The sequence below is a fragment of the Crinia signifera genome, chromosome 6 (assembly GCF_055691185.1).
Source record: "Crinia signifera chromosome 6, ASM5569118v1, whole genome shotgun sequence".
Lineage (NCBI taxonomy): Eukaryota > Metazoa > Chordata > Amphibia > Anura > Myobatrachidae > Crinia > Crinia signifera.
This window is the reverse complement of record NC_139222.1, coordinates 39,434,300-39,446,768: the sequence shown is the minus strand read 5'-3', so window position 1 is coordinate 39,446,768 and position 12,469 is coordinate 39,434,300.

Sequence of the window (12,469 nt, the reverse complement as noted above, 5' to 3'; positions counted from 1 at the left end):
ATTTTTATATTAGATAACCATAAAATATCTGTTTGCTGTGTGTTTATTTTATTTTTTGCTAAGCGCCTCAATTGTATTTGAGCTAGTGAATGTGTAAATACTGTAGGATGCAAAAAGGCTATCTATCTGCTCTTCAAATGAGCCACACGAATGGTAAATGGAACGAGGCTTCAGGAGTCCTTGTGTTCCTGCCAATAACTCAATAGGCTTTTGGGGGGCTCCAGGAGAATTCATTGTTTTTTTTTGTGATTCAAGTAACCCCCACAAAAAATCCAAAGCCTTAAGACAGCCTAAAAAAAAATCTCTATGGAAGTATTCCTATTTGACATACTACACACTCTTACAGTAGACCAGGGGTTCTCAAACCTGGTCCTCAGAACCCCACACAGTTCGTGTTTTCCCAGGTCACCAGGGAAGTGCACAGGTACGCTCATTTCTGACTGACACATTTTAAAAGATCCACAGGTGGAGCTAATTATTTCACTTGTGTTTCTGTGAGGAGACCTGCAAAACATGCACTGTGTGGAGTCCTGAGGACCTAGTTTGAGAACCTGTGCAGTAGACCATGTTGGGTATATTCTACGGTCAGAAATCTTGGTTGTACCTTACACTTCTAGCATGTACACTTCTATGTATGGTATAGTAAATCAAAGTGCGTGCTTCTTGGCCATAATAAACCCAAGTGTATTTTGTTTTTAAATAAAGTTTGTAGAAATTTAGTTCTTAGAACCCAAAATGTTATTGGCAAGGTTGTTGGTGGTGCCAGATTTGGATTTCAAAGCAGAGACTCAACAAGGATTTTTTAAGCTTGTCTGAATATAACATATAAGTTTGTCCTGTAATATTTATGTTGTTTCCAAACTAGTTTTATGTTTTGTTACAGTTCAGTAATTTTACCCATTAAGCCCACCAAAAATATTTTTGAGAAGCTAATTCCACTTTTTTTTAAAAACAACAACATTGTATTAAACCAACGCGAGGTGGCTGGAATAGGTCCAGATTAGGTTCACATTAGGCCACTAAGACAAAAGCAACAGCTGCACTCAAAAGTTTGAATAATAAAAAAAAAAAAAAAATATATATATATATAAAAAACAATTGGACCGATTTTACAAAATATATAGTAATTTAATAACACACAATAAAAATCAATATATGGATCAAAGCACATATTAAAAACACATAATAAAATATTAAACTTGTGTCTGTTCATTCCTATGGTGCCCCAGTAAGTCTATATTAATTATGCCAAGATGGAATAAACTGGATATATTTGTTACCGACCACCGTAATTGAAGATGTGAAATAGTGCTCCTTTTTACCCCCCTAGCTAGGTATATAAGCTGGTCTACGATAGAGTCCAGTCCACCACAAAGGATTCCCTCAATCAGTTGTGGCAGGCCAAGGTCGTGGGCTTCAGCTGGTTGAAATAGATCCAAGGTTCAAGTAGTGCAAATGGAAGGGGTTGACGCGTTTCACCGCATCAAGCAGCTTAATCAAAGGTAAATGCATACTGTACCCTTGAGAGTTTTTATACCGGAATAATATGGTGGACATTGGTCACATGATACACATTAATCAGTCCAATTATATCTAAAAAGATACAAATGAAAGAAAAGAAGGCAGAAAATGTGATGAAGGAGTAAATAAATATATGGATAACCTGTGTCGTCTAAAAATAACATACAAGTATAATTTTCAAAGGTATTCGACTTATATAGAAAAAGAGGATCAGAGCTCCGATTGGTGAACAGCCGTCACATGTGTCCGGAAGTGGGGCATGGAAATGGTGTTCTAATTGGTGGAGTCGCCATCACGGTCCAGAAATGGGGCATCGATAATTCATGCTAGTCAAATGATCAAGTCTGTCTGCTATTGTTTCAGAAAATCTACTGCCAATTGTATAGATAGTGAAAAGATATACGGTCATGTTGGATTACTACTGTATCTAGAACAACTCACGGTGTAATAGAAGTGACAGGCGGGAATAGATATATTTCATTCTTATTCTCCATCCGGTCACATGACGTACAGATCAGTAAAGATAAAAATAAAAAAAAATATTAAAAATAGAAATGAGAATAGAAATAAATAAATGATGATGATAAAAAAAAAACAATTAGAAACCTACCGAAAAACCTTATCTATATTCTTTTTTAAATGTTTTTTTTTTTTAACTTGTTTACATGCCATATTTATTTTGATTTTAATGCTATTTAAAAGCACAGCTATTCCTAATAAATGACCTGTCTTTTTTAAACTACATGTGTTATGTTTGATGTATTACCTGGTTTTAATAGCCATTCCTACTATTTATTACAATGCATGTTTAAACACCTTGATCACTGAACCCCTGTCATTGTTTACATGTACTTTTACTACGTAACTCACCGCTCCTTTATACTTAGGGGATAGCTGACACCCTATACTAGAAAGGGAGTGTAATAGACTGTGTAAAGTTGGATTTGAGACTTTGGCTGTGATTCAGGTTGGCTCCCAAAGCACATTTGGTTTGCTATTGGACAAAACCATGTTCACTGCTGGTGGGGTTGGTTGGGACTTCAATCCAGGATAGCTGGCGGGTGTAGCAGCAATCCCTGATGCTACACTAGGTAGCTTTGATAAACCAACCCCACAGGACTCCGTCTTGCCTGCATCCACATTCCATTTCTATTTCCCTATCATTCACTCTGGGGTATACACAGGGCAGCCGAGAGGAATGCCGGGCCCCGGTAGAATTTTGGGGGCGTGACCTAAGTGTGGGAGGTGTGGGCACCTCCCACACTTAGGCCACGCCCGCAAAATGTTTAGAGGAGGGTGAAAGAAAACTCAAACTGTAATCTCAGCAGCAGCGCACACCTACAGCATGTGCTGTGCTGACAGCAGGCTCAGCAAGAGCTCTCAGCAAGCCTGGGCCGGGTAATTAGTACCCGCTCCCCCCCCCCCCTCTCGGCTGCCCTGGGTATACATAGGAATGGACTCTCCAGGCCATTTGAATGATCCTAATATTGTGCGTGTTATTTTATCCCGTCACTGTACCATGGTGTTTTACTTAGTGTTGTTATATGTCTTACTGTATATTATTCAATTTTGTAAAGACCATCCAATCTTTATTTAGATTATTTTACACTGTATGGTGCTGCTTGCCCATTTTCTTTTGTTACCTATATTGTATATACAGGACTAACTACCCTGTTCTCTAAAGCAGCTGCTGAAGAAACCACTTAGTGCCCCCAGTTCTAACCCCCTTAGGAGGGTTGGTCCTATTTGTGTCTTCTGCAGTTTTCAGTCCTTTGCATTCCCTACTTACTGTGGTTCGGTAAATGGTGTGCTCTGTGTCTTGGGTTCCAGATCTCTGTGAGTATCTCTGTCCCGCATTTATTATCAACAAGACCTTCCTTCTGGGGCGCATCTGTCCATTGCAGAAGAGCGGTTTCTGGTTTCCCCTGTGTTTCTTCAGTGTTAGGAAGTTCTTGGAGTGGAGAGAGGTGGGAGACAGGGATAAGAGGAGGACACAGTAGTTAAGCCTGGAGATCACCAGTGAATGTGCTTAGGTTCTTATTTGACTCCAGGGTGTGAAAGGATTTGATGCTGAAGATATTTCTGAGATGGAAACAGGAGGACTGTGAAAGGTACTGTACTAAAGGTGAGGTTTGAAGGAGATGTAGGAGTCAAGAATAATACTAAGACAGTACACTTGCGGGCTAATAAAGATGGTGGTGCTATCAATAGACAAGGACATTGAGGGAAAGGAGTTTATTCAGAAGGTTGGGAAGATTATCATCTCAATCTTTGGCATGTTAAGTTTAAAGCACGGGGATATCCAGGAGGACATAGCAGAGAGAGAGATGGAGATATGAGTATGGATAGATGAAAGTTCAGGGAGGAGAGATCGATCTGAGGGACTGAGATGGATAGACCTGAGAGGCCCAAGGAGATGATGATTTTACCTAAAGAGGATGTATAACGGGAGAAAAGATGTCCAAGAACAGAACTTTGGGGGACACCTACTGGTCGAGGAAGTGGGGGAGAAGAGGAATCATGAGTTGAGACAGAGATAGAATGGTCAGGTAGGAGAAAAGCCAAGAGAGGGCAGTATCAGGCAGAGTCAATGATTTGCAGGAAGAGTGAGTGGTCCATGGTGTAACAAGCAGCAGATAAATCAAGCAGAGACTAGTAGTCCTTGGTTTTGGAAGCTTACTTTACTGAGGGCAGTTTCCGTGGTGTCCTGACAATGAAAGCAAGATTAAAATGGGTCAAGCAGGGAGTAAAAAAAAAATTCAGTGAGATGGTTGTAGACAATCTTCTGAAGGAATCTGTAGTTAATGGGGAGTCTGTGCTGCAGCCCCATCTCTGCAGCTGCCATTGTTAAGGAAGTCCAGGAACAGAGCATTCTGTCCCTCCTGGAATGGGTCATGTTGAGAGGTATGGTAACACCAAAGGAATAATAAGTATCTTGCCCACAGTCCATTACAGTCCACAGTCCATTACATTTTAGAAAATATTGAGACTCACATCCAACAGGATCCCACTCTGCCTATCTTAATGGGTTAATTAGCGATGGTCCTCACTGACACAACATCTCAAACACCATCCATCATCAATGAAGCCTAGGAGAATGGATGCACAGGGTCATTCAGCTTTGAAAATGAAAACACACGAACAGTGACGTATGAGACAACGATGTCCTATAACCCAGTGTTTATCTTACTTGTTCCAGTCCCCGCAAGTTTTTGTTTTTTTGCAGACAGGAAATAAGCTGACCGGGTTGTTGCTGACAGCTACAGGTCACAATGAGGCAACTAATAGCAGTGGGTCCTAGTCTGTGATCCTTGAAGGATAGCGGCCACTAGAGAAGTCAATGTTTCTAAATAAATCTATGTTCTGGTCTTCTCTACTGTCTTCCTTGTCAAAAGCTGACACTGACAGAATATGTAACAAACAGTGAGGTGCAGCAAATATTCTAAAAAGGGCAGCTGGGGAAGTTGCCATAAGCATCCAATCAGATTAAAGCTATGATGAAAGCTCAGATCTGATTTGTTGCTGTGGGCAACTTTTACTTCAGGCTTCTTTAGATGGTTCGATGCACCTCCCCAAAGCAACTGTTGCAGCACATACATTCGGCTGACCGCAAAAGTTTTGTTTGACAGGTTGGTGAAAATTGCCCATTCATTAAAAAGGAAAAGAAGACTGGTCTGATTTCCAAGTAACTACTGTACCACATGACCAGAACTGATCAGCCAATGTCGGAGTGAGACATAAAGGGTCCACCAATGGAATTAAGTGGTAGGGGCCCATGCTTACGGTTGTGATTTAGGCTCCTGTGGGGGTTGGCCAGCCATTACAGAGGTTTGGTTTTGTTTAACTTTGATAAATATATACAGTATATTGTAAACACTGCTAGTATATGCATGGAAATGTGCCACATTATTTACTGCAGGGGTGGCCACACCTATCCTCCAGACCTACCTAGCTGCTGCACAGCTGTAGTCATTACTAACTATCACATTATCAAACCCAGTAGCGCACGCAGGGGGGGTTTATGAGTACCCAGAAACCCCCCCAGGATTCTAAGGACCCTAGGCTGAAAGCTGAGGGTCCCCTCTTTCCATGGGTACAAGAATTTTAAAAATCGGCCCCTGGGAACCGGAGATATCTGACTTCAAAGCAGTGGTCCCCATTCAAGCCTGTTAATTGTTCTTCCCAGTCAGATATTTCAGGTTCTGTCTGACGTAGTTTTTTGAGGGCATATTCCAAAAGCTGGGACTCTCCCTCTTTAAGGGAAACTAGTAGCTTATCTCTACTATTCCCAGAACCAGAGATATCAGCCTTCCAGCAGCTGGTTACTGCTCCAGCTCCACACACCTGGTATGTAGTATTATATACTCGTGGGCAGATTGCTCTGCCTACTGAACTCTGATCCCCTAGTCCATAATACCATTTGGTAGGTGGGATTCTCTAGTTTTTAATTCCATTAAAATCTAGGAAATCTATTTCCGGGAACTGGAGATATCTAAACAGCTTGCTTTACTGCAATTATGAATAATAAGCCCACTCCACTATACACCCCTCCTCTGCATATTAAACATCCTCTACCACCCTCGAAGTTATGTATCAGGGCCCCTTCATTCAACCCAATGCCCCCTTCTCCCACCCCATCTCCCACCATCTGTGCAGTAAAGGGGAAATTAGTGGAAATTACTGATCCAGGCCCTACATGCTGAGCGATTGATATAATACCCCCTACCACCCGTGGGACATCAAAGCTTCCCCCACCCCTACCACTGGAGGATCGGTAGGGGCCCCAATACATTGCTATGCCCAGGGGTCTACACTGCTGTTGCTGCCCCTGCATGTGTATGTATATATATATATATATATTTTTTTTTTATTATTATTATTATTATTATTATTATTTATATACATTTGGTCTATCTATAATACTTTAATTGACCCGGCATATACTGGGTCACCTAAGTGTCCATCTCCGTGCTTTGCTCCGCCCCTCTGGAAACCCCCTTCTGAAAATCCTGCGTTTGCCACTGAAACCTGCTGCATTCATTCCTACTATAGATCAACAGGTGGCCTGATAAACACGAAATACTGGTGGATCTTGAATACACGTTTGGCCACCCCTGGTTTACAGCACTGCACTATAGAAAATACCCATAGTCCTGTGCAGTATCGTGTAACATATGTATAATGTATAGCTCAAGTGTACTAGAAAAGTCTAAAGATCCCGAGAGGAGGAGGCAGGCTCACTGGCAGTGGGGCCCAGCAGGTGCAGTGCACCAAAGCCCCTGATGACTAAGGGGGCCACAGCTGCCCCTGTCCCCCCAAAGTTTTTCCCTGTAACACTCTGCCTCCCCTGCCACTCCTTGTCACCCTCTGCCTCTCCCTGTCACCCACTGCCGTGTTGCATATTGTGAATTTAATTTGGGGTAGAGGGGGGACCAAATTATCTTTTTGCACCTGGGCTCACATCCCACACGTTCTGCCCCTGTTTTACATTATGATGCTCCTTTGGCTTTGTGAAAAAAAGAAAGAATGTGCCAGCGCTGGCTGACAGTACTACATAACGGTTTAATTTAAAACAGTATTGATTTAATAATAAAAAAGAAGAACAAACAACATGTGAAACACAATAAAACTCTATAAATAAAAGCTGGTTGTCATTCAATTGAAAACATGAGCTGTATTATCTGTAAAGTACAGTATTGTTCAATTGAGGTAACACTCTCCAACTGTTTGCGTTTTATATTACCATTCCTTATTGATGCAATAGGTGAGGATCTGATGATATTGGTGGAGGTTGTTACTGTCCCACATTCACAAGCATGCCTCTCATAGATCCTTATGTGTGCTTAATGGGGGTTATTCGGGTTCACTCCTTCTGGCAAATTCCATCTCAAATGGACAAAACCATGTGCACTGCAGGTGGGGCAGATGTTACTTGTGCAGAGAGAATTAGATTTGGGTGGGGTTTTACTTCAAAGTGAGATCTATATTGCAGTGTAAAAATAAAGCAGTCAGTATTTTCCCTGCACAGAAACAAAATAACTCACCAACTCTAATTCTCTCTGCACATGTTACATCTGCCCCCCTGCAGTGCACATGGTTTTGTCCATTTAAGAAGGAATTTGCCAGAAGGAGTGAACCCGAATAACCCCCTATATGTAGTTGGAAAGGAGAGGTAAAAGCTCAACGCGTTTCCTCGGATGTTACACTCCGGCTTCTTCAGGAGCATCTCTCCTTTCCAACTACATTTACCATCTATTGGCTGGTCCATCCTGAGAACTTTTCCTTTCATCAATACTGTACTATGCATATAGGACAAACATCATCTGCTCCTAATTAACCAGCTACACCAGTGGAACGGTAATCTCTAGAAGTCCTGAGCTCTTGAAAATATCGAGCACACATAAGGATCTGTGAGAGGCATGCTTGTGAATGTGGGATAATAAACCTCCACCAATATCATCAGGGGTGTAATATATGGTCCCGACAGTTACTAGCCCGACGTCGGGATCCCGACTGGTCGGACTCAGACAGCGGGGCGAGTCCTACAATAAAATAGCTGACAAATCTTTGCCAAATTTCTCTCTGCATCTTTATTTTAGTGTTCCATAATAGTATGGGTTATTGAATGTGTTGAAGTAATTATTTGACTAACACAAGGTACCCCCTTAGCCTAAAGGAGTTATAAGGTACTGGAACTAATTTAAAGTAGCCTTCAGTTTGCTGAATTTTTTTTGCAGTTTGATTATTCTTTTTATAAAGGACAAGTAGCTTCATTTAGTTAAATATCATAATTTTATGCATGATCAAATAACTTAATAAGTAGGGTGTTTGACTGGTATGCAACAAGTTATGGGTTTGAATCCTAATGATGGCAGTGTATTGCAATGTGTTATTTACTAGGATATTCCAACTGAATGAAAAAGAGCTCTCAAGTTAAGTACATGAATGTGTGTTCTATAAATGTGTAATATACATATATAAATATAGGTCATCATACCTTGGGCTTTTTCTTTGATCAGTTTTGTCCCACCCCTTCCCCACGAGTTTATGCGCCTTATATGCCTATTGGAAAAATGATTTAGCATTTTTTTATCATTAAACTGTACTTATCATGTTCTGGACAAAAATGCCTAGTTATGGATCTGGATGGTATGTGATCCCTGGGTCGAAAATGTCTAGATCGACATTCACTAGGTCTGGGGTAGCCAACTCCAGTCCTCGAGAGCTACCAACAATTAACGTTTTCCAGGTCTCCTCACAGAATCACAAGTGAAGTAATTAGCTCCACCTGTGGATCTTTGAAGATATGTCACTGAGTAATAAGTGCACCTGTGTACCTGTGAGGTGAGCTGGAAAACGTGAACTGTTGGTAGCTCTCGAGGACTGGAGTTGGCTACCACTGCACTAGGTCGACCACTAATGGTCAACAGGTGGACACCTAAGAATGGTCAACATACCATAGGTCGACACAAGCTTAAGGACAAGGACATGAAACGGTCCAAATTAGTTTTTCCCAATTTTTTTAACAGTGGTTTTTCATACTATACTCTAAGTGGGTATAGAGTGAGAATATAATAGTGTGCTGAGTGCAGCGAGCCATGCGAGGGGACACAGCACACTTATATGGCGTTCATGTCAACAAATGTGGAGATAGACACAAAAAAACAAGAGTTGACAGTTTTGAATTGGGTGTATAGAACAGGATTGCTTACGCTCCCGGATTGGCTAGGAGGGTCCTGGAAATCGGGTCCCCCTTCCAACCTCCCAGTTTCCCCCACGTCCACCCACTCACCATCAGTCCCATGTTTAAATACCGCAATACACAGCTTTTTTCAGGAGGGGCAGGGCTAAAATGCCATCATTTTTGGCCCTTCCCCTCATCGTAGTTCCGTGAGTTCCGGTATTTGCCGACTAAGGGCGGAGCTTGATGACCCTGATATCAGGCCGCGGCCCCCGCAGTTCTGCTTACAATGTCCTCTATGGGCTTCTCCCAAAGAAGAGACTGTAAAAGTAGGCAACCCTGGTATAAAATGAAGACAGGCACATCTCAAGTTGCAGGTTAGCATGCACTATAATAAATGGTAACGCGCTCTTAAATTACAGTGAGTTTGAATGTTGTCCGTTCTCAATTCCCAAGGAAATATTTGAGATTGTTTAAAAGGATTGTCATCCCATACCATCATGTTACTGTTGTTATTCTTTCTAACGACCCATAATGTTATAACTATGACCTAAACCCAAGGTCAAGGTCATTTTATACAAGCAGTCCTGCTAGTATTATAAGATATCCCCTTATAGTATTAAACATTTAGAATAACGTCCATACAAAAAATGTGCCTATGGTTCCTGGTTTAACGGACTCTCTGTTTAATTTCTCTGGCCCCAAAGCCGTAACAATGAGTAGGAAATAACAGCCTTGTGGCAGGAAGTGGGCACACGCTCACACTTATATATACACCAGTGTAATCACACCCTGCAGCGAGACTTGTCTGTTTGTGTACTAATCCTATGTTATTCTAAAAACGAATGTGTGGATAGATAGACTGTTAATTGTGCTCCTGGGATGCTGGTGAAATAATGATGCATTTAGAAAAACAAGCAATTATTATCACCAGGCACAAGAAGTATACATGAAATACATGGAAATATGTTAAAATCATACAAATACTATTAAAACATAAATACATTAATAATCAACCATTTTGGAGAGGTTGAATACTCTGTCAGGTTCCTTCATTTAAAGAATACATTTAACAAATCTGAGTTTCAGAATGTTACTCTCCAGACAGAGGAAACCTCCTCCTCTATACCTCCCAACATCTGAGTTGACCAAGTTGGGACTTCTGCACACCCCTTAGGAGCCCTCCCCAAATTTTGGGGTGTGGCCTAAGGTTCAGGGATTGTGACCTCACTTCGGCAAGGCCACAGCCCATTTTCACTGCTGTGGGGGCATGGTCAGCGGCACTGTGAGCAGCTGGCCACTCCGACAGCCCCTCTGTCTTCGGGAATAGACGCTGTGCGTTGAGAGAGATAAAGTTATAATGTTTTGACATTTTTTTTAAGCATCACCCGTGACATCATAGTTACCTAGTAGCTGATTGGTTAGTACTAAATCTCCCCCATCTGGTTAATGTTGAAGGCTAGGTATAGATAAATCTACTGCCCAAAATGGCCTTTATTATTTACAGTACACCTCTTTCTCTTTTATGAGGGAAGACAACTTGTTTGGCAATTAGAACAGAATATTGTTAATGGATGACTTCATTCAAACGATATATCAATTGTTTTGATATTTTCAAACTATTATCAAATTATTGATTAAAAAAAACCAGATTAGGATAAATTGTTACAGAATACTGATTTTTAGCTACTAAAAAATACAAATGACTGAATGTTAGCCTTGACGACTCATCACGACTGACCTGACCAATCAGCATCAGCGCAGTATCATCCATCTCACCTCAATCTATTAGTGTAGTCTCAGATTAATTGGACATTTTTGGACCCATTTATTAACTTTTTTCCTAAATTAATGTGAAAAGGGAGTATCCCTACCCTTTTCACATTATTTTTGTATCCCCTAAATGCATTATAGGGTTTTTCACAAAACTGCTCCAATGTAAGCTCTAACGAGCAGGGCCCTCTCTCCATGTGTGTTTTCTTAGAATGTATCTCTGCCACTGTTATAATTGCATCAGTGTCCACTGCTGCAACTGTCTTTTTTATTTACCATGTACAAATATGCATTTGTACTGTAAATCACAATCTTTCTTGTATTGTTCTTTGTTCATCCATGTATTGACAGGCGCTGCGGAACCCTTGTGGCGCCATATAAATAAACGATAATAATAATAATAATAAAACCCTTTAACCCATTTTTTTAGTAATCGGATCACATTTCTAGTGGGAAATGCGATCTTGCGGAATTTTCTTAAAAAACGGTGAAAATAAAACTGCATTGAGCCCTGTGACAATAACGCCAGCTTCAGATGCGGATGTGCTGTGATAGTATTGGCCCAATTCTCAATGCGATAATTGATCGCAAGCTCTGTCCCTGCATGCAATGATTGATACATCTATGTAATATTATGAATTATTGTATTGCAAAATGGGCCGATATTAGGCATCTCTGGATGTGGATGGTGATAAATCGGCCCATTAGACTTTGACATTTAGGGTCCGATTCAGACCTGCATGCACAGGTCCGAATTCGACCCCTCTTCTGATGGTGGGGCTACTGCACATGCGCATTGTCAATAACCCCCATGTGCAGGCCCCGGCTGTGATCGCCATTGGCCAATTTCTCCTTTGTCAATGCGTTAACAGCCTGATTGAAAGGTGGGGGGCATGGCGGGGTGGTCCCCCAGCATTTCATGAGTGGAGGGCGCGCCCATATAAATGCTGGGCGGGCCCGAGCGAACCCCAGGTGTTCCTTTGCCTGCTCAGGGCGGGTGCATGGCGTCAGTGCCCCCGCCCCGATTTCGTTTCCATGCGTGCAGCCACCTAGTGACTCCTGGGTTATGCGGTGGCTGCGAGTGCGCGGGAGAGGAGACATCCTTTGATGGTAAGTGGCCATTGAAGGATATCTTCTCTGTGCCAGCACTAGCGAATGGCTAGGTACCCATACACATCCGTTCACAGCCCTGCACAGGGACTCACACATGCAGCCCAGCGAGCAGGGCCGACCCAGCGAGATCATAGCCTCTTGGAGTGATTATATCACTGCATACTATAGTGGCCAGTGACATCAGGACCAGTGGCCGCCTCTGACATCAGCATCCGCTCCTCCAAGCGGGAGCTGCAGCCACTAGATGGGAAGCCATCACGGTTTCCATCACCTTATCAGCACCCTGTTACCATCACATACAGGTTAGGAAGGGCTGGTGATTCCCGTAGCCGTTGTGTATTGCTGTAATATGGACGGGATAATACCAAGCGAGGAAACATC